This window comes from Trachurus japonicus, chromosome 5 (assembly GCF_045865225.1).
Source record: "Trachurus japonicus isolate A0001 chromosome 5, Traja_1.0".
In the NCBI taxonomy this organism is placed as follows: Eukaryota; Metazoa; Chordata; class Actinopteri; order Carangiformes; family Carangidae; genus Trachurus; species Trachurus japonicus.
In genome coordinates, this window is record NC_140911.1 from 31565506 (window position 1) to 31587507 (window position 22002).

A 22002-nucleotide genomic window follows, 5' to 3' on the forward strand; every position below is an offset into this window, starting at 1 on the left:
GGCTGCTGGAGGTGAGCTGACTGAGGCCGGGGTTGATGAAAGGCGCTTTGCCCGCTACACAGAGACACACGCCATTTGACCCTCCACACTAATGATCCAGCTGCTACATAATCTGCGGGGCCAAGTCGGTGTCTTAATTAGAGAACCTTGGGCTGTGGCAGGAATGATGAAGCGCAGCACAGCCAGGCGGCCAGGCGGCCCCCCCGCTGCCTTCATTACCCTGCCCAGGCTGCGGGACGGTCAGAGCAGGGACAACGAGGACCGGGTCTGGAGTTCAGGTTTGGGGGGGAGGGGGGGGTTGAGGAACCAGAGGATGGTGAAAAGAAAAGACAAAGGAGATGGAGCGGTAGGGGACGGCGTGGAGGGCACAGCCATGCTGGCATCAGGCCTGACACAGAGCACAAGTGTCAACAGTGTCTGCATTGAAGAGGTCTGAGAGTTCAGCCTCCATGATTACCGGCCCGGGGGTACAAACCACGTTCCCACTCACACCGAACCGCTTTGATCCGGCTCTAAGAAGATGTGCTTCTGTCACTACCACTGCCAAAAAAAAAAAAGGAAAAGTGAAAACTTGCGCGTCTCCACTTTAATTTGTTTTTAGAATGGAGCGCTGAGAGTATTTTCGGAGGCTGAGAGGGGGAAATGGATGGTCAAATTCATTCTCTATTCAACACTCAAAGTTTCTTTATCCTCCGGGGATTAATGGCAGATTTAGTTCTGAATGAGAAATTGAAAGCGTTTTTGAAACATCTTAATTCACCAGGTTCTTGACAAGTTCCCGCTGCCCACAGAGCGGTGACAGCCAGTCAGTGATTTTTCGTACTGTGTCTAAGCCACTAAGTCTGAAGTGGCTCAATCCAAAGTGACAGCATGATTATTATGCATGTGCCGGGCCCTCCTTTATTCAAGAATCCCCATTGAGGCAACAAGATGAGTAACAACCAGGGATTACTCAACACAACGTGGAGGATCACGTCAACCTCGTCGTGTTAGGCAAGTACAGTACGTACCCAAGATGCAAGTCAGCAACTGCGTCATGAAATCATCATGTTCCCAATATTCAATATTGCAAAATGGATATCTGTACTCAGCAAGGTTTTGTTACCCTAACAACGCATGGCTCAGGATGAAATTCATACTTCAAGTGTGAATTCATTACAATGAATGGCACTTGGCTGTCTACAACATTTTACACAATGACAATAACCAGCTACTTCATTTTAATTCTACTTGAGGATTTATAAATGTGGGCAAATCTGGGCACGCATGTCTGTAGTAGAGTCAGAATACACAGTGTGTGTGTCACAAAACTGAACAATAGGGAAGTCTTCCTTTTGTTTAGGGTTTCAGAAATTGTCAGCAATAGAGCCTACAGTACATGCAGCAATTGGCTGAGCGATCAAAGGTCAGCAAATACACAGGTTTTTTTTTTACTCATGCTATCTTTTTTTAATACTCCACACAACTAAATCCATCACCATTGAAACACAATGCCAGCCTTGCAGGAAGGACTGTCTGAAAATCTGCACTGTATAAATCATAATGGTGTTATAATAATTGCAGAGGCTTACTGGTTATTGCCAGCGCAAAAACAAAACAAAACAAACAAAAACTAAGAACATGTTGGGATTATTGAGAAGCTGTGGTTCACATGTGTAAATAATGATAACTGAACTGAAATTCTACTATGTTATACTAAATGATACTGATAATATAGACCAGATATGAGCAAACTAAGGCCTGTGGGCCATATGCAGCCCATTGAGCTTTTAATCCGTGTAATATTGGTACAGAATTGTCCAAATTACAGCAAAGACTGCAAACTTTGATGCATTGACAAAAAAAAGGGTGGCCAACAACAGCAACACTGCTCCCACTGAAACTGAATGAAATTTGATTATGCAAGTTTTCTTTTACTTTGAGGTAATGGCTTTTACATATTATTTATATTAGTTCACTCAAACACTCTCCATTCAACTGATACTGGCCCTGCCCAGCTGTCAGATTTTAAAATTCATTGTAACGCTCAAGTTCTGCCAAGTTTTATGATTCTTAAGGAGGTTTCCCTCATTAAACTCATCAAATACACAATCCAACAACTCCAAAACGCTCTGGTGGACAAGTTGTGACCTGCACATTCACCATGCTATGAGATAATAACAGAACATTACGAGACAGAGTTGTTTTAGAGGTAAATACAGAGACTGCTTGCTGAAAAACTGTCCCTGAAGGCAACGTGCATCAGCGGTTTTGCATGAATTTACCTCTAAAACAAGTCTGTCTCGTAACGTTGCGTTATTATCTCATAGCGTGGTGAATGTGCAGGTCACAACTTGTCCACCAGAGCGTTTTGGAGTTGTTGGATTGTGTATTTGATGAGTTTGATGTGGGAAACCAAGAAATCCCATGAGCCTCCATAGCGTAGCTCTGAGCATCTCGCGGCTTCTGCTCCGCTGTTCTAAAAATAGCTTGCACCGACAAATAAAGGTAACGAACCTACTGCTATGACTATAGCGATTATGGCAATGGGCCAATTTGCCAAAATGTTGAACTATCCATTTAAAATGTACTAGAAATTATTAAAAGGCCCATATATGCACCTTTTCAAAGTCATTTTCACCTGGATTTCATGTTCCTAACAGAAAGACTCACCACTGTGTCCTGTTGTAGCCACGAAACTCATAATATGTCTGTGGTATTATTGGCAAAGTGGGATACAAACCCAAATGAGCTGCTGGTTAGGATGTGAATGAGTCAAAGTCTCACAGAGTAATTGATCAAACTGTGGTGAAATGGTGAAACAACAGACTATCTGTGCTGCGAATAGCCTACTATGTAAATATTATTTCCACTTGTGTCCAAGGGTTTTGTTTTGCTTTTTTGTTTATTGGCATAGACATGGTGACTAATGCTACAACTGAAGCACAGGATTTATAGCCCAAGCTCATTAACAAGGACTGTCCCAACAGAATGATTTATCATTACACGTTTTAATACTGCTGAGTTTTTCCAAGACAATACAGTGGGTCGCCCAGAATTGCTGAATGTGTTTTTCAGTGTTCTACAGCAGAGTACGAAAACCACCTTGCAAAGACCTAACACCTGCTGAGGTAGGTGATCCATCCCTGCAAAAAACTGCCCAATTTTGCTTTTTTTTTAAATCAAAATTATGTTACAGCATTGGCTGAATAAACTATGATCTGTTGTGAAGGTCTGAAATCCAGGACACCAAAATCAGCCAAACAGCCAAATCCACTAAAAACTGCCACATCTGACAGTCTCCACCTTTAATCGTGCATGTTTATAGTTCCTCCAGCAACAATGCCTCAGATGTCACGCAACGAACGATGTGTGATTACTGACAGACAGGAAACTTTCAAACCACTGGTTTCAAGCTTTGAGAGAGTCTACTCACGACATATACAATACCCTTTTATAAACCCATTTGTCAGACGCAACCTCAACTCTGATGAATGAAGCTCACAGGCAGAGGGAACTTGTGACCAAAACAGAAGTACAGGAAGCAAACTAAAGGGAAGTAGGCAAAACATGACGGTGAATACAACAGATTTTACAATATGAAACGCTGTCTGTGTCTTCTCTGTCAATACCAAAGCATATGAACAGAAATGAGGTTGTCCTGCTTTCCCCTGTAGGAGCTGAATTTAACAACATGGCAAGACACCCCACAGGAAGTATTAGTCAAGGGTAAGTAGACTAACCAAAACAGACAGCATACACTCCTAATTCTTTCATTGGCCTCCTAAATGTAATTCAAAAAAAAAAAAAGACTAGATTAATCTGTTTAACTAACCAAATACACATGAGCGAGGCACATCAGGCAAAATCACATACAGTACTACAGTAAGTAGGGCCGGGTTTAAAAAATCAATTTTCAAAATAATATCAATCTTCATTTTAAAGATCTGATATCAATTCATAAAATCCTTAGATCTATCTGTTTATGTTTGCCATTTCCTGTTTGTTGGTTAGATTATTTAATATGAATATTAAAATAAAATATGAAATTGTACTGAAGAGTTGCAATCGGAATCAAATCGATTCAGTAAATCAGTAGCGATACCCAGCCCTATCAGTACGTAAGAGATCTACCGGTATTTGGGGGAAGAAAACCGCCAGTGTGAATGAGTCAACATGGAAGAGGTCCAGAGTTTCATGCAGGTCCGATGTGGTTCAGTCTAAAAACAGTAATCACTAATTTCCCTCTCTGGTCATGGTATTACTCAGACTGCGGCGAGTCTTTAGCATGATGTTGCAGTAATTCTCATTTCTTGATATGATGTGAGGATTCACTTTCAACGATTGGGCATCAAGGTAGCCTGTTTCAAATCACAGCAGACGGAGTCATTTACTTATCATTTACTGGAGCATGTTGATATGTCATTTCACATTTGTTTACCTACATCATGGTTCATTCTTTTGTCATCCTTTCCTGCTCTCTACCAATACATATGAATACACTTTCACAACACACAGCTTCTTATTAATACACAACAAACACTGACTGAAAAAATAAAAATTTTTCTTCTGATTACCTATGTAGGTTGTGGTTTTTCCATTTTTAGTCTTCAGTTGATTTCATGGCACCTAATAGGATAGAAATAGACAAATATGCATTTATATCATTACATAACACTCCACCACCACTGGTCTATTTTATTTTCTTCCTAGAACACCTATCTGCCTACCTAGAACAACTTCCCCTCGAATACCTGTGCAATGCTCTCATCATTTCCTCTCGGAGGAAAGTGTAGGCTATTCAGCTCACATGCTCACTCCCACTTGCAGACACAAGACTGTTGATAGGTACCAGACCAGTGCTCTCCTGCACTTATCTGCAATTTCCGCAATTAATCCCCTTTTACTGCAGTCATGCATCCGTCACAGGTAGCACTCCAGCAGCATGTGTCTGCTCGGCTACGCAGACACAGCCATTAAGCCCCGTGATGCCTGTGCTTCCGCGTGCGCTCCCTCCGAGCTGCAGATGTGATAAACGCTGCATTAAAAACAATGTCACTAGGATTCAAACAGCCCACAATAAATATTTACACCGCTGATAGTTTTATACGCTGCCCAAAGTTTGGTGTGTGTGGAGAAAGAGACGGATTGAGAGAGAGAGAGCTTATTATGACAAGAATCTTCCTGTAGTGTGATGGTAACTTGGCAAAAGGGAGGGCATGCTCCCTCTGTTATGCCTGAAGATTTCTGGCACAAGCGCTCACAACAACAACAGTGATGTAACCTGGTAACAAGCCTTTGGCATCTTTACTCTCGACCGAAACCCGGGTCATACCTTCCATATCAACGGCTTTATATCCAGCGTGGGAGAAGCCCTTGTTTTTCTTGCGACTGCAAGGCGGATAAAGAGGGAGAGGTGGGAACTCGGCTAACCTGCCCTTCAGTCAAAGGGAGACTCCTCACTTTTTCCAGCCCTGGAGGCAAAGGACTTAAAGGGGTTATTTTTAAGATCTCTCAAACTCAAAATAGCAGCGCATCTGAGCATTGTGATTGCACGTGGGCTCGGCAAACTACACCAAAGCCTCATCTTCATTAAAAAACAAAAAAGTAGGTACAAGCAATGCCAAGGCAACAGCTTTTAATGTCAGTCTTCCTTCTCAATTAAGGGCTTAATGGTTCCGCTGAAACCACCCCCTGGAAGAAAGCATTAATAACCCAGTCCTTACTTGCATTTTTAGGATGTGTCAATTATCGCTTCACCACTCACGCGGCTGAGCACATTGTTGGGCTAATTGCAGCCTACAGCAGCGCCGGGTGCCAACTGGGGCCTCCTCGCTGCTAACAGAAATTTGCAAGTGTCTCTGTTTTACAGTGCAATCTCTGTGTCGGTGTTAAAGTTGTTGTTTTTTTTGCTTTTTTTTTTTTTTAAGGATGCAGGCGAGTGGACCTCTCTGCTCTGCTCTGCTCTTATAAAAGAAAAAATGTTATACATGCTCTTTCTGCTCCCCCACTCCCTCAATCCCACTTCGCCTGTGGTTGAACAAATCAAGTCCATAATTATTCTGCCAATCAATCGGGAGCGCAACTGTGGCTGTGGGGCAGTTAAACACTGAAGAGAGAGAGTTGTCAACAAAACAAAGCAAACCCCTGAGTTCCTTTAAACCCACTGAACCTGAAAAAGGCGAGAGAGACACCTTTGTCTTATTAGTCAGTGCCAAACAAAGGGAGGTTCTTTTAAGTGTCTGGTAAAGAGAAAAAGCATCCAGCTGTTGCAGACGTTGCAGAGAGACAGGCAGAGGGACAGAGGATCAGAGTTGGGGATCAGAGTTGTGGGAGTTGGTTGTGGATTAACCGATCTGCTTCAGGCGGTCCGGAGTGGCCACAGAGCAAGTAAAAAACAAAAAACGGCCAAACCAGAGGAGACATGATGTGACTGGATGCAGCAGTGTGATTTTATATATACAGTATGTTATATATTTGAATATAAAAGGGGCACAATGTGAAAGAGATCGAGGCAGATGAAAGGAGCACACACACACAAGCTCATTGTGCGATCTGCAGGTCAGTACAAAAAAAAAAAACACATACAAGATTGCAGTAATTGAATAAGCCTTTCCAGTGAATCAGAGCAGTGATCTCTTGTCTCTCTGTCCCTAACAGCTTGCCTGGGAGGTGGCCTTTGTTTTGGAGGTGGCAGGGGTGCCCTGACACCGAACATGCGAACCCAATTACCCCGGTCCCACGGCCTGGGGGCCCGCATTAACACACTCCCCCCAGGGAGCTTGACTCCATGCCAGCCTGGCAGCCAGCGAGATCTCGCTGCTGAATCACAAATAGACCACTTAAGGCTCTAGCAGGCCCAGCGTTTTGGTGCCAATCTTGAGGGCCTGTGCTCATCTGCATTCAGTAGATCCAGTTCGACGTCGATTGTTAGATGCTGAGCCGGTCTCTGAGGTGAGCGGTGCGAGAGGAGCTCGGGTATGTCTGCCCGGGATCAGCAAACTCTTCACTCCGTTGCCCGTGGCACACTTATAGACAGAAAGGATTTGGTCTAATTTGACTATTTAGCAGTTTAACAGACAGAAGAAAACAGAGTAATGAAAACTGATACACATCGATGTAGCTTTCAGAGTTTCTTTGTCTTGTCTGACAGGTAACTGAATGTCTGTCAGTTTAATACACAAAGCTACTTGATGATACTAATTTTTGCTTTGGGAAACTGTGGCAGGTATTTTCCTCTTGACATTTCGCAATGGCATTTTATAGACCAACTAATTCATTGTTTAACCAAAAAATGATTGGGTAGATTAATGAATAATAGAAATAGTTGTCAGTTGCAGCCCTTGTTTGAACCCTGAGTGACAGGCATGTTCAAATATTACAAATAAGGGTTTAATAATTAGTTTACATAAATACAGTATACTGTGACTCTTACAGATGCAACAGTACATTCTCTGCAGAGATTTCTTTTTGTCTTCCTCTTGTAGCCAGATCCTATGACTGTACACATCACCCCCCTCAGAAACTATACTGTGTATTTTCAAGTGAGACAGAGACGTGTTAAAGGGAAAACATGGTAGAATTTACTCGAGCGTGATTTAAAGGAATTACCTGGGTGGGCAATGCATGTTCTGAGAGCGCTACACAGAGCAGGAATCAGGTCATGAATTTCAAATTCAGACAGTGGTTCAGTTCAGCATTTGACGGTTCTGATGCTGGAGCCGAGAGAAGGGGCTGTGACACGGGTTACACTGAGACAGAGCTCTCACTTTCAAACCTTGAAAGTATAAAGTTTAAAAGAAAAGAAATTTCAAAAGGAATTGAAATAGCTCAAGGTTCGGTTAGATTTGTTAGATGTTCCTAAGCCCAAAGTCGTCTTTATTTAGGATGACACCGGAGCTGGGGTTATAATTAAAACCATTTTGCTTTTTAATCAATATTCAATCTCTCACAAATAATTAACAGCACATTAAAGAGTTTACTGCCTGACGGAGCTGGGTGCCTCTACATCATTAAGCTGTTGGAGCGCTGCTCTTTGACTCCTCGTGTCCCGTCTCACTGGTTTACTGCGCCTGCATACAAGCTCTTTAAAATGCTCCTGCAGTCATACTGTACCTACAGATGATAACACAGCTCACTGATAACATGCGGCGTGTAACACTCTCCCACTCTCGCCCAGACATGGCTTTTAACATGCAACGCCTCAGAAAGTGGATCTACATGAGTGAACATGCGCATGACAAATGTAAGCCCCGCGCCGGTCCGAATGCAAAAAGAGCTTTCCAGGAAATAGAAGCGATATATGATCAAGGTTTTCTGCATATATCGCTGGGGGGTGGCTACCTGCCATAAATCCCCCCCCCTTCTCCCTGAGTAATAAGGCAGCCGGCACTGGAGGTTGCACAATGACACGGCGCACTTCCATGCTTCCTTTGCTTTAATAAGACGCTGTCCTCACTGGAGCCAAACAGACAGCGCTCCTTTGACCTCCAGACTCTAACACTGCCAGATGCAGGTCACACACAAACACACACACACACACACGTGAGCACCCGAGATGAATGAAGCCCACCTTATCAGCTGCTTGATCAAAACATGTCACATACCTGGAGCCGTAACTACAAAAACAGTGTAAGCGCTGTAACAGGATACAGTAAAAACACTTCAGTCAGCTGTTGAATTTAATCAATACTGTCTTACCGAGAATTGTCCTGGTTTATACGAGCTAATAGTAATACATTTTTCGAGCATCGCCAGACGACTTCTATGGTAATTTAAGGGCAGCGTGGTTTGTCTAATGCTGATTAAGGAGACGGCGAGTAGAGCAAAACACGAGGCGGAGGCCATGCACGACGCTGTGTGTGTGTGTGTGTGTGTGTGTGTGTGTGTGTGTGTGACAGAGCAGGAATTTGTTTTCACATGGAACGGACAGCTGTCGGTGTCTATACCTGTCCTTACTTCACGCAGCTCCGTTCCAGATAATTTCAATTAATTTGGTTTCCTGGAGACAATGTTGCTATTTATTTGGGTGTGGATGAGTGGAGAGGGTACAGCAGTCATTGTTGGTTTAAGCTCTGCAGTCAAAACACCTCCTGGCGAAGAAATTGATTCATCATTGTGAGGTTACTGCCTTACAAAAGCCACAGTAGGTCATCACAAAACCAGAGGATTTACCATGACAAACAGCAGACACGTGATTTAGGCCTAGAGTCAAAAAGTTTTGGGCTTCCCACTGCTTCCCTGACAAGACAATATTTGCTGGTAACTCATGAGCACTGGCGCTCCGCCTCCAGCGCCTCTGGATAAAGGCTTCGAGGTAAACAGGAGGTTTGTTCCTGGCATTTTTCGAGCCTAACAACACATGTCAACAGAGAAACCAAAAATATTGCTAATTTGACACTGACATGCACCCGTTACAACAATTTCTAGTTTTGAAACGCACTTTCTCTTGATTTTGGTTGGACTCTTTAAAACTATTTGGATCACCAATCATAAATATGCACAAAAAGATATTCCAGATGTTCACAAAAAAAATGTTTTGTTCAATCAATGCTGCCAACAAAAAGATATCATCAGCGCAGAAATGTCTCATATATGAGAAGCTACATTTACAGAAAACTAAATGCCACAGATCAAAACTGTAAAGATCAAAACTGTAAGACAATCACTTGCATTGATGTATGATGTTTTGTATGAAAACATTAAAAACATTATACACCATTACAAACACTGCTGCAGACAAGGAATAGATAAGCTGGCTCAATACAAATGTGACACATGAAGCTCAGTCCAGGTTTTAAGACTTCAAATTGACACTAATCAATTTGTTTCCTGGCAACAATAAACCTTTATGTCTGCTAACCACCGAGCAATTTACAACAAGCATGAGCAATAGTTAACCTGTTAGTCAGTCGGTGGCAAGTAAAGGCCACAGCTGTCTCAGACACCCTGAGGAACTCCGATGACGTCCCCACCCAGCGCTCCCCGTGATAGCCCCAGCCTGCCAGAAACTCAGGAACTCCCTTCAGCGTGAAGAAGCAGTCAGACAGCAAGCAGAGAGTGTTGTCAGACAGGGGCAGGAGCAGAAGGAGGTACGATACTATTGTGAAATAGACTGTGGTCTTTCCAATGAGGAACTCTAATGTCAAAGGAGGAAGGTGAAGAAGCTATGTGGGCAGATGACATTTCAAATCTGCCCGCTACCGAAATTTACATATTTAAATGCATGAGCACCAATTCATAATACTACTTGGTGAAGCCATGTGCGGCATTAGGGCTGAAGCCAGTGATTACTTCTGTTGCATCTCAGTGTCACACACAGAAATCTGACAGACGTCAACCTCCAGACACCAGAGGAACCTTTATGCAACTTCACTTTCCAAGTTCCCCAAAGTCTCGACTTCCACGATACTATAGTGGTAACAAACTATCTGCATGGTGTTTACAGATCTGGACATGCTTTATCCTGGCACATGTAAACCTTAGACCTGTGTGCAACATTCATTCAGACAAACAGAACTAGTTGTCACTTGCATCAATAAAAGGAGTTAAATTATTTTGATGTTATTAATAAAAAGTGAGATTTCTGACTGGTTTAAAAATGAATAAGCAAAGAAGAGCACATCAGAGAAACTAAACTTAAACTAAACTTGACTTTACTTGTAAATTATTCCAACACTTGAAAATATCCTCTTTATTCTGATGCCTAGCCCCTCTGGTATATTCTCTTTTCCACCTCTGTGCATCTTCTCCCAGACGCATGTCACACCACAGTGCATTACAAGGAGCGACGCGACCACTCTCCGTTGTTGTTGCAGACAAAGCATTTTAATCCATTATCGGTCTAATTTGCCTAATCTTCATGGTTCTTGAAATATGAGGGGAAAATGCACTAAAGAATCCTTTATTTCCTGACTTTTATATCCCGGAGCTTATAGGCAAAAAAAAAAAAAAAAAAAAAAAAAAAGCTGCAGTATTACTGCCCCTGAATAGTTATAGAGAGTTAAAGACCCCATGACATATTGTAGGTCTCAGCCTGTGTGAAGTGGCTGTTAACCTCTGATCGATCTGCAGAGCTCATCAAAAGTCTTGAGTGCTACGTTATTGGATGAGACAAGAGGCCAAAGCATCCCCAACATTGACTGGGGATTTAATTCTTTATGAGAGAATAAAATCATGTTCGTGCAGCTATCAGACTGCATGGACCAGACTAATGGGGTTTATGGCACACTTCAAGAACTGATGCTTGGGTGGCAGGTGAAATATTTCTGCTGCACATCAGTTGTCTCACCCACAAGCACAGTTATCTACTCATCTTTATAAATCATTATCCAGTTTATGGATGATTAAAGAGGGAAAAACTCAATCAACTCGTTTTGGTGCGATACCTGTTATGACGTGATGCCGCTGTCATTCAAAATGCTTTGTTAACATCTTTGTAATGAATTGTAGAACTCCAGACTCTCATAAAGCTCAGGATTACACCAAGAGAAACAACCTTTTCTGGGATGCTGAAAATTTCTGCAGAAACAGCCTCATTACATTTGCTAACAGTGATGATGATGATGATGCACTGTTTTGTCTTCTTTTTTTTTCCTTTCACACCACGTCTTGCTGGTTTAAAAGATAAAGCTAATTAATGTGGCAACATTTGCATCTTTACCTCTGTGATTCAACAGCGAAGGGAAAAGCGCAGCCACAGCAGGCTAATGAATGTTTGATTTGAGAGGGAAGACTTCCTGTCACTTCCAACGCTCCTGACATAACCCTCTCCTAAACCCCTTAAATTCTCATGCTCCTCTATCTGGCACGGCTGTCGGCGTCTCACCTTTTTCCTCCACCTTCCCTTTCTCCACTTTAAATTCCTGAGTTCATCCCCTCCCCTCCTCCTCATCCGTGCGCCCCCCACCCCCCACTACCACCACCACCACCACCACCACACAGGCTGCGCTCATTACAGCGGATTTGCATGTCTGCTCCACAGCAGTATGAGAGGAGATGAAACAGAACTCCCAGTGGCTGCCTCTGCAGAGCTTCACTCATCTGACAGAAAGAGCTCCACTTTGGGCCCCAGACACAGCCAGCAAACAAATGCGGGCTTCTTAAAGGGGCCATATGCATACACACACACACACGCACGCACGCACACAAACAAACACAAAGATACTCCCAGCAACTGAATTTACGCTGCACAGTATTCAGTTTAAATATATCTATATGCAGGAAATAAATTGAAAAACAGACGTCTACCTTCCAGCACACTGCTTCCCTCTCTTTGCAATACCAATCAAACTTGCTCAGCTGAGAAGGATGAGTCCGAGTACATTACTGTGCCACTTGTTTCCATTCCCGCTGAGAGATCACACACCTACGACCGATGCACATCTTTTTTTTTTTTTATGTATGTCATGGTTTTTCAATCCCATCCTTACAATTTTATCCGCCAATTTGTAAGACACTCTGGGCAGATCGTTCACAAACACCACCAACAATCTCTCCATATATAATTTATCATATAAAAATGTCCGCAGTATGAGATAACTTCACTTTCAACAAATTCTGCCCATAGGTGAGAGCTTAAATACTTAAAAATGTTATTTCTTCAGGGTTACTTTTTATATTTCCATCCGCATCAAGTCAGTTTATTGTTGGTTCAAGCAATGACACCAAGTAGGCACCTATTGGGGATGCCATAGGAATCTATGGCATCCCCAATGACAGCCATAACTTTTAAACTTATGGGGACACTCCCATGATGCTTTTCACCACTCTAGCACCAGCAATATGCACAGACTGGGAGTATGTTCCTGTATGTAATTTCTGAACATTATGCCTGCTTTAAAAAAAAAAAAAAAGCTTCCTTGGCTCAAGCAAAGTCAAACATTAGATTTTACGCAATGTCAGATTTCTGTGTTTTTTTGTCATTCCAATTTTCACTAAAACTGATAAATAATCTTCATACAAAGCTTCAAAAACTCTTTCACATTGGTTCAATTGTTACGTCCTACTTAGTGTGTCTACTCTCCATGTACACAGCTTTTGCACATTAGGTAACTGTAAAACTGTAAAGGGTTAGGCTGCATCTGCAAGGACACTATACCAGATGCTCATCATCGTCGCCCATGAGCACAAACTGTACGCGTGCTTTCTGGTCAGCAGTGAGTAAATGTCACACACTTTTGCTAAAAAAAACCCCGGCAACCACAAAAAAAGGGAAAGAAAAGTCTGCGTTCCGTTTCTGGTCTCCTTCAGATGAGGTGCTTTTGTTTGGGATGACTCACTTGGTGAAAGTGCTGCATCATGTGCCATGCGAAATGAGTCACACCCAAAGAGAAGGGCAAAGAGACCCGTACCGAGCAAACTCCTGACCTGAACTGTTTCGTTCCCCATTGACCACAGACCTCACTCTGGTAAAACACCGCCAGCTTTCAATGACCTGCAAATTATGGAGAATTATTGTCAAAAATGGCTTTTTTTTTTTTTACTTATCCATATTTTATCCATAACCTCTTGAAATATGAATCAACATTCACATTTTGCTGCTGTAAACTGTTTTAAAAATCTGTTTGTTGCTTCACATTGACAAGGAAAATTCTACTCAGTGAGCCTCATGAGTCAGACACTGGTGACTAACCAGATAAATAAAATGGAGAAATTAAAAATGAGAACTTGGAGATTAATACTTTAATACTTTCAGATCCATATTCTCAGAAAGTCACACAATTGGGATAAGAATAAATACATTTATAGGGGATGTATATTAGGGGATGTCTTCCGCCAAAATATAACCAGGAGAACCACTTACAAAAGCTTTAAATAACCAGTGTATAGCAGATTAGTATACAAGAGTTACAAATGTTGACTGCAGGGTAGTGGCTGTGAAACCACATATTGTAAAGATGCGTTCACTGCCAGTCGGTGTTTCATCTTGAAAGCTTTTTTTTTTTTTGCAGAGGTTTCACTGTCGCCAAGTAAAAGGTGGTGACATCAGTGGTTGGGCCGGTATACGTCACTAGAACTCCTGCTGCCACCACAACACACAGCCAGCAACCAAACATATGACTTCCTCAGATTCAAAGAAAACTTCAATTCGGATGCCTTTCCTGCATTTCTGAAATGTGGTCAACTTTATAAAAAGTTGAATTTTCTCATTATATGTATTTAGCAAGGCTAGTATTTTCTCCTACTAAATGTTAAAAGATAGAGCAACTTTATGACAGGATTACAGTTTGAATACCCAGCTTTGTAATTAATAAATCTGCTATCTAATTTCAATGGCTTCTTCCATCAGTACAGTGTCAAGAACATTCCTAAAGACTGTTTTTGTTGGCATTTTTGTGAGTATGAATAAGTCAATTTGCCCACTTCCTTATGCATGACAAAACAGCTCATCGTCGTCTGACAGACTGAAACTGCTACAATTTCTTAAGCAAATGACTAATGCATTAACAATCGCTCAAGATGTGGAAAAATGTAAAGAAACACAATCTAAAGGCTAAAAAAATCCTACAAAAACTCACTATAGCCAATGATGACTGGAAACTAAATGCTTATTTGTCGTCTGACACACACCTCTGCCGTGTGTGACATTATTCTGCCTCGCCTACAGTGTGATGCACAGGACGACATCCTCTTTGCAAACTAGACAGAGTGTGTTGCACCTTGTACATGAGACGCTCCATCACAGCCACAAGCTAAAGCTGCATAAAATGAAGCGTGCAGTGGAAACCTACTGACGTTAGGCTTCGTGTCCTCTGCATCTGCAAAGCCCCAACCTAAAATCACTACAATTACACAAGTAGTCGCCGCTATTTGCAGCTAAATTATATGAAGTTGGATTAAATGACCTGAAATTATTATCAGTTTCACTTGTTAAACACAAAAGGACACCTAATGGCACTGTGGTATTTGTGCAGCACAGTGTGTGACCTGTCCTCTACTTGAAATGCATTTTAAAATGTTACTTTAAAATCTGCAATTCTAGTGACTGCTTTAAGCATGTGTGGTAAAATAATGACCCAAATAATGTGTACTTGTGCCCTCGCAAAGGTTTTAGGTGTGCCCAGATTTTTGCACTAAAGCCAGTAACACAAAGAGTTAACAGTGTCCGTACTAGCAGTGTCGATCTCTGGGCTGCCTTCTTGCTCCAGTGGCAATTATCTAGCAAGGCACACAAACAGCGAAATGGACAAGGACATATTTTTTTCTAGCAGACTGAGCATACAGTCTATAGGTGACCATGTAGGTGTGCCACTTCCATGAACAATTTCATGTCTTTACAAAGGCAGGAGAGCTAAATTCGTGATGCAACAAAACGGGAAATTAAAATGACAAAGTGGTGGTCGAAGTGGTTCGCCACTGGGACTGCGTAGAAAAGAGGCAAAAACATGACAAAATTCACTGGAGAACAGAGACAAGATGTTTAAAAAAAAAAAAAAGAGGTTTCAAAAAGGCAGTCATTTCAGATGACTAAACAGGGATTATCAGACATAAACCCGAGCAGCAATCAGCATTAACCACTGACTTGATAATTTGCTCCTCTCCAATTATAGTCACTTTTGTCAGAGCATCATTTTGACTTTCTTTCAGCGGACCGACAGAAAAAGGCAGAAATCAGAGCACTGCAAGCTGCAGAACTTTGCTGGAGTGTGTCTGGGCTGTACAGGGCACATTAAGTCATTTAAGTCCCCGTGCTCACAGTCCTTCCCTAACCCCCCACTGTACACACCAGTTACCCTCCCTCCAGCACTAAGCCTTTCAGACCAAACACTGCTCTGCCTTCTGCATCTTAATAAGAGGAGGGAAACTAGAAGGGAAGTGAAGCCATGGCAGTCTTTTAGAGGAAGCTGAATAAATGACTGAACACACACCCTGGGGCGGGCATGCCGGGGGGTTTCCAGGAGGTCGGAGCGAGCGGGGCCAATCATGTCAAGACGAAGGCGGCAGACTACAACAAAACTGACATATCAAAGCAGCCAGCCCCCTTGTAGAAGGGAAAAGAGCAGCCAAGACAGTGCATTCAATGGCACAGCTTGTTTCTGCTTCAATGAGAGACAACACAACCAAAAAACGGCAATTAGCGATTAAAGCAGAAATTCCATCCGCTGTAAAGCGGCATCTTTTTTCCAATCAAACACCAGCTCGAACCATCAAACCATCGGAGTGATCCTATGGCCTTTGATCGTACTGTACCGTACAAGCAGACTGTAAACCAGGCTTTTGGGAGGCTGCTTCTGAACCCAAACTTTTTTTTATCTCTCATCCTAATCCAAATAATATTTAAGAGCAACTGTTCAAACTTTACCTCGACAGCACAGCCAAAACTCTCATTACTAAAACAAACTGACTAGGCTTTGGGACGACTTTCACTGATTCATGTAGATAAATGCTTTGTCTACATGTAGAGACCATAATCTTTGACAACCTGTATAAACTAGCAATGTGTAATATAAAAGCACCCAGACATTTCGGGATTATGAGAGCACTTAAATGAGTTATGTTTTGAAATTGGCCTGATGAGAGCCACTGTGGCCTTAAACTCAGTTACTTCTAATGAGATATCAAAGCTCAACTGTTTGCTACGTATCCTCTTTCCTCGTTATAATGAAGGGAATCCTCGGAGGTGGCTGCCATGCTGACACAGCCTTTAGGTACTTAAATCCAAAAATGGGTGCATTAAGTGCAATTTCATTGAATTATATTTACCCGCTGTATTGTCTTGCAAATAAAAAAAGATCTTCTGGCACTCCTGGAAGACTTGCAAAAGTAGGTCACTCAGTCTCCTGTGAGTCATAGATTTTGGCAGGGGACCAAGAAGAACAGGTATGGGAGAGACAGACAGAGCTAGAGCCGAGAGGGGCCTAATGGTTTACTGATACTATTTCAGCAGTATATTAAAGATAATCAAGTTCACTTACAGCTTAAGTGCATTTTGTCATAGAACTTGGTATCGAGCAAAAATTGGATGCAGAAGTTGAGGAATTAAATCCAGAAAATTTTCAGTGTTACACACTTAACTGCATCATAAATTCACACACACAAAATGCAGCCAGGCCTCCGGAGGAACATTTCAGCCTAGTAAGTGCAAACTCCTCGACAATCTTTTCATCCCGCCAGATAAATTTCCCTTCAGTACGGCAGGCACAGATTTCTCAGATTGCAGGTGCCGTTGCGTTCCTCTCTCGGGGGGCCGAGGCCCTGGGCTTCCCTCCAGGGGGAGGGGGGGGCAGAGTGGGTTTGTGTCGAGGCGGTCAGAGATTTCCAAACAGTAACTTTTTTTCTGAAGGCGGTGACTCAGCGCGGTCAAAGCCGTCAGTCACACAGCCACCTAAGGACAACAACATTTTGAGGCAGCGCTGATGTGCACATCTCAGGGCCGTGTGACCGACACACCGATACTTTTTTTTTTTTTTTTTTAATTACATTGAGCAACTGGCACAGACCACGTCGGCCTCAGTCACCGAGCTCCTCCCCCAGCTAACCTCTCCGCCCTCTCATTCATCCACCCTGAGGGAGAGGCATGCAGGCCAGAGGAAGTATGACTCATCTGAGTAACAAGATGCATTCTTCTGAATTCTCTACAGACGTGTTGTTTGCTAAGTGAAGAGCACAGGAGAGTACGGCGTAGAGAGAGATAAAGAAGAAAAATAAGTGCGGATACCAAAATTAAACCATATTTAGGAGACAGGCGACGTGTGAGAGCAAGAGAGGAGGGATGGGGTGGGGGGGGATGACGGGGCAAGATCGAGTCATCACTTGTGTGTGGGTTTCCTGGTCCACACACAGATCAACATTTCCTCCAACTCCACCGAGAGAATCCTTGGCTTGTGTTAGGGGTTTTCTGAATCACAGATGGTGAATCCAAGTACTACATCTAAGGCTAATCTATCACGTTTCATGCAGGGGGAAGAAAAAAAAAAGGCAACCAATGACGACAACAGAAAAGTTTTGACGTGCAATTCTGCTGAGCATGCAGAGGACGGGGAGGCGAAGACGAAGCAAAAAAAAAAAAGAAGAAAGTGTTAAATCATTGTGTTAAACAGATCCACCACAGCTCCTGCTCTACCAGCACCACATCTGCAAAACTTGGCACTCGCCCCTGCAGATCATGAGCCTCACACACCACATCACACACAGTCTCCAACTTCTACGTTGGGCTATTTCTGGACTAGCCCACATTAACATTGTCTGAAATCACAAAACAAATGCAGGAGTTACACAGGAGGGCTGACCGGCCGACTGGCGAAGGCTCATTGAAAAAAAAAAACAAAAAAAAAACGCCCCGTTTTGTGATTTCATGATGAACGAGGAGTCTCCCACCAGTTCTGCTGTCGGCCGAGGACGAACTTGAGTGATGTGGCGGTAAACCGTGTCCTCAAAACTCCACTACTCAACCCTGTTAAGCAGGCTTAGGACTGTGGACTTAATTAAACCCGACCCTCTCTGACTTTCCTCCTCGAGTCTGCACACTGTCATCCAGACTGGGAGAAATTCTTGGCTGTTGCTACAGTCATAAGCACATGCACCTATGGAGAGCTGACATAACTGCAGCCTGCTATCCTCACGTCTTCCTGCAGTGAATGAGCATGTACCTTGAACAGTAGAAATGACCCCCACCAAACATCACTGACCATCTACCACTGAAGATCTTAAGTCTCTCTAAGAGAAGCTGATTAACTTTGGACTAAATCTTAAATGATGGTGTCCTGCACACAGCACTCAGTGTTAACCCAAGCTAGCAAGGAGATTACCGACTGGTATGGTAGGTGCTACACTCACCATTGCCATAGATTGCCATTGCCATTTCTAAATTGTCATGTCATGCAAAAGGGAGTTACTGAATTGTCATTTCTTAAAAGACATTTTTAGTACAGAAGCGGTTGTCCTCATTCATGTGATATTTTATAAATAACAGCTATGTGACTACATTATTTCACCAGTTGTTGGTGCTACTGTTTTAAAATTTCCCCAGTTTAAAAACTGACAGCAAGTCCCTGTATCTTCTTCATCAAAACTCTCCATGGAGATTCTGCTGGTTTACCTGGAAGTGAATCTTATATCAATCTGCCACAGAAGCTACTGTAATGATTAAACCAGATAACAAATACTTTGATGAAAGCCCCGTTCTTATTACTTAAGCTCTGTCAGCTTAGCGAGCTGCTTCCTGCACACAGCTATAATGTCTCCAAAGAGTGTGAATCATGTAAGCATATGAATTGCTTCGACTTGAGTGAAGAACAAAAAAGCTTAAGAAAAATACACTGATACCAAGGGCCTATCAGAACTCAAGGACAAAGCATACAATATGATGAATTATTAAATCCTGCAAGGCACTGAAAAGTCAAGTCAAGCTCAGTCATTTAGGACTCGGCTATTCATTACCATTACCCGTGTTAAGTAAAATCTCCAATGACACAGCCTCTGCGTACACTGCATTTACCATGAAATCTTTTGTTTTACATGTCACTGAGGCTGAGCACATCATTAACTCGCCTTTAAGGGAGTTTATATAGCACCTTGTGTCTTGCACATCTGATGCACTACAACCACCTGACACATTATCTATTAACACTTCTGCTCACGTATCTCATACAGTTCCAAGACTTCAAGATAAGATCCAACCAACACTACCATCAAATGTATCAGTCTGTTTGCTACCACAAGGCAGGAAACGAGCCGCATAGAGCAACTACAGGAGCAGTCCACCCATATCCACTACCCACAATACCCCACCCTGCACACTATGCTAAAGGGATAGTTCAACATTTTGGCAAATTGGCCCATTGCCATAATCCCTATAGTTTTAGGAGTAGGTCCGTTACCTTTAATTGTCGGTGCAAGCTATTTTTAGAACGGCGGAGCAGAGCCGCGAGCTGCTCAGAGCTATGCTACGTAGGCTAATGGGATTTCTTGGTTTCCCTCATCAAACTCATCAAATACACAATCCAACAACTCCACAACGCTCTTGTGGACAAGTTGTGACCTGCACATTCACCACACTATGAGATAATAACGGAACATTACGAGACAGAGTTGTTTCCAAGGCAAATGCAGAGACTGCTTGCTGAAAAACTGCCCCCGACGGGAACACACATCCGGTTTTGCATGAATTTACCTCAAAAACAACTCCATCTCGTAACGTTCCATTATTATCTCATAGCGTGGTGACTGTGCAGGTCACAACTTGTCCACCAGAGCGTTTTGGAGTTGTTGGGATTGTGTATTTGATGATTTTGATGAGGGAAACCAAGAAATCAAATGAGCCTCCGTAGCGTAGCTCTGAGCAGCTCGCACCCACAATTAAAGGTAACAGACCTACTCCTAAGACTATATAGCAATGGGCGAATTTGCCAAAATGTTGAACTAGGTATCCCTTTAACTTACCCAGAAAGCTCTAGTGTGGGTAGTTACAGTAGCTCCCCTGTAGAGAGATGAGCCCTGATTAGATGGATTGGGGAAATAAATGTCTAAACACTTTCAAATGAAACATGTATCTGAGCAAATGTGCTGGTAATATTAGGCAAGAAACCAGTTGAATTAAACATCACATGCTTCCCTCACTGATTCATGTCCACATCCAGCTCCAACCCAGGACATGAATTGGGAGCATCTAGGACTAGTTCACTGACAGATTCAACTCAATAGACTGGGAGGAGGTGGGATGGGGAGAACTAGGCAGTGTATTGCTGGATGAATAAAAAATGAAAGTGCAGTGCTTCAGTAAATTCGCTCTCTCCATCCCGTGAGGAGTGTTGGTGGTGAAGGGGTGGGGGTGACGGTGGAGTAGAGAGGCTCGTTTGAAAACTGAACCAGTGCTGCATTCCCACATCCACCCGTATCCAGCGAGGGGCTCTTTAAAAATTCATTAATTTACAGCAAAAATAGATTAAAGCACCCAGCTGAGCAAAACTCAAAATTTGGCTCCTGAATAACATTAATGATAAAACATCTCCCTCAAGCCCAGGGGGTTTTGCCTGAAGAAACAGTGCTCGCTTTTTTCACCTTACAGCACCTTGAGAATAATATATTTTCAATCATTACTAAAATAATGCATTTATAATTGTCATTTTTAATTACATGTTTCTCCGGATGACAAAAAATAAAAATGAGCTGAGGAAAAACCTGCAAAAACTAATTAAAATCCATCCAAGGATCTGCCATTCCCATGATGCTATGCCAATGTCATTCTATTCACCATTTGATATCTCAGCTACAGAGACTCAATGACAGCTGCTCCAGGCCCCAAAAAACGCCTAGAACTGCAGTTACAGTAATTGCTCTGGCCAGCACTAAATGAGGTTCACTTAAGTGCAATTATCCCCCTCTGATCTCTCACATAAAGAGACTTCTTTAACATGGAGAAGTGGGCTCACACAATGTGACTGCAAACAAGATTCAAATTGGAATCAGGGAGGCATTTCCAGCAGATGAATGGCTTCATAGCTCATCTGCATTCTAGTGATGCACGGCGTTGCTAATGAAGACTGAGCCGGTCCCTTCTCGCCAACACAGCCTCCATAAGAGCAAAACTTCACTTCACACAGGATGTAAGCAGAGTATGGGGAGAAATCTCTGACAAAACTGTCCAGTCATTTAGCTCCAAGCCACATTAGGGGACAACCCTTTTTTCTTTTTCTTTTTTTTTACCTATCCACGTGATAGAACGAGAAGATGACAGGTGATGAAGCGGAGAGAAAGAAACTCCGACCTAAAATAACTACACAATCCCAAGCAGGTGAGAGATGAAACAAGTCCACTTTGCATTCAAGTGAAAAAAAATAAATAAATAAAAAAAATAAACGGAGGCCTTTGACCAACAGCATCACCACTACACCATGCCAAAAATAAATAAATAAATAAGGCAGCCGTCCTCATGAATAAATTGCCATCTGCCAATCGCGTAACACAATAGGTTTTCAGCCTTGGGGGGAAGATGTAGCGGTCTAATAGGGGTTGTTACAGAGGGTACCTGTTGGGTGCTGTCCAACTACACAGGGTGGCGAGGGGGGGGCATTCATGTTGCCA

At 42.6% G+C, this 22002-nt stretch overlaps 1 protein-coding gene across 4 annotated transcripts in view; it reads right to left on the minus strand.

The window, feature by feature from the left end:
- foxj3 (forkhead box J3) overlaps nucleotides 1-22002 on the minus strand; it is a 74999-nt gene that overhangs the window by 49870 nt on the left and 3127 nt on the right. Inside the window, exon 1 of one of the 4 annotated variants that reach the window (XM_085777473.1) lies at nucleotides 20362-20376. The exons of the other annotated variants lie outside the window; for them this stretch is intronic. The gene's annotated coding sequence lies outside the window, so the exon portion shown is untranslated. Of the gene's footprint in view, nucleotides 1-20361; nucleotides 20377-22002 lie in introns of those variants that run through there. 4 annotated transcript variants of the gene reach the window in all.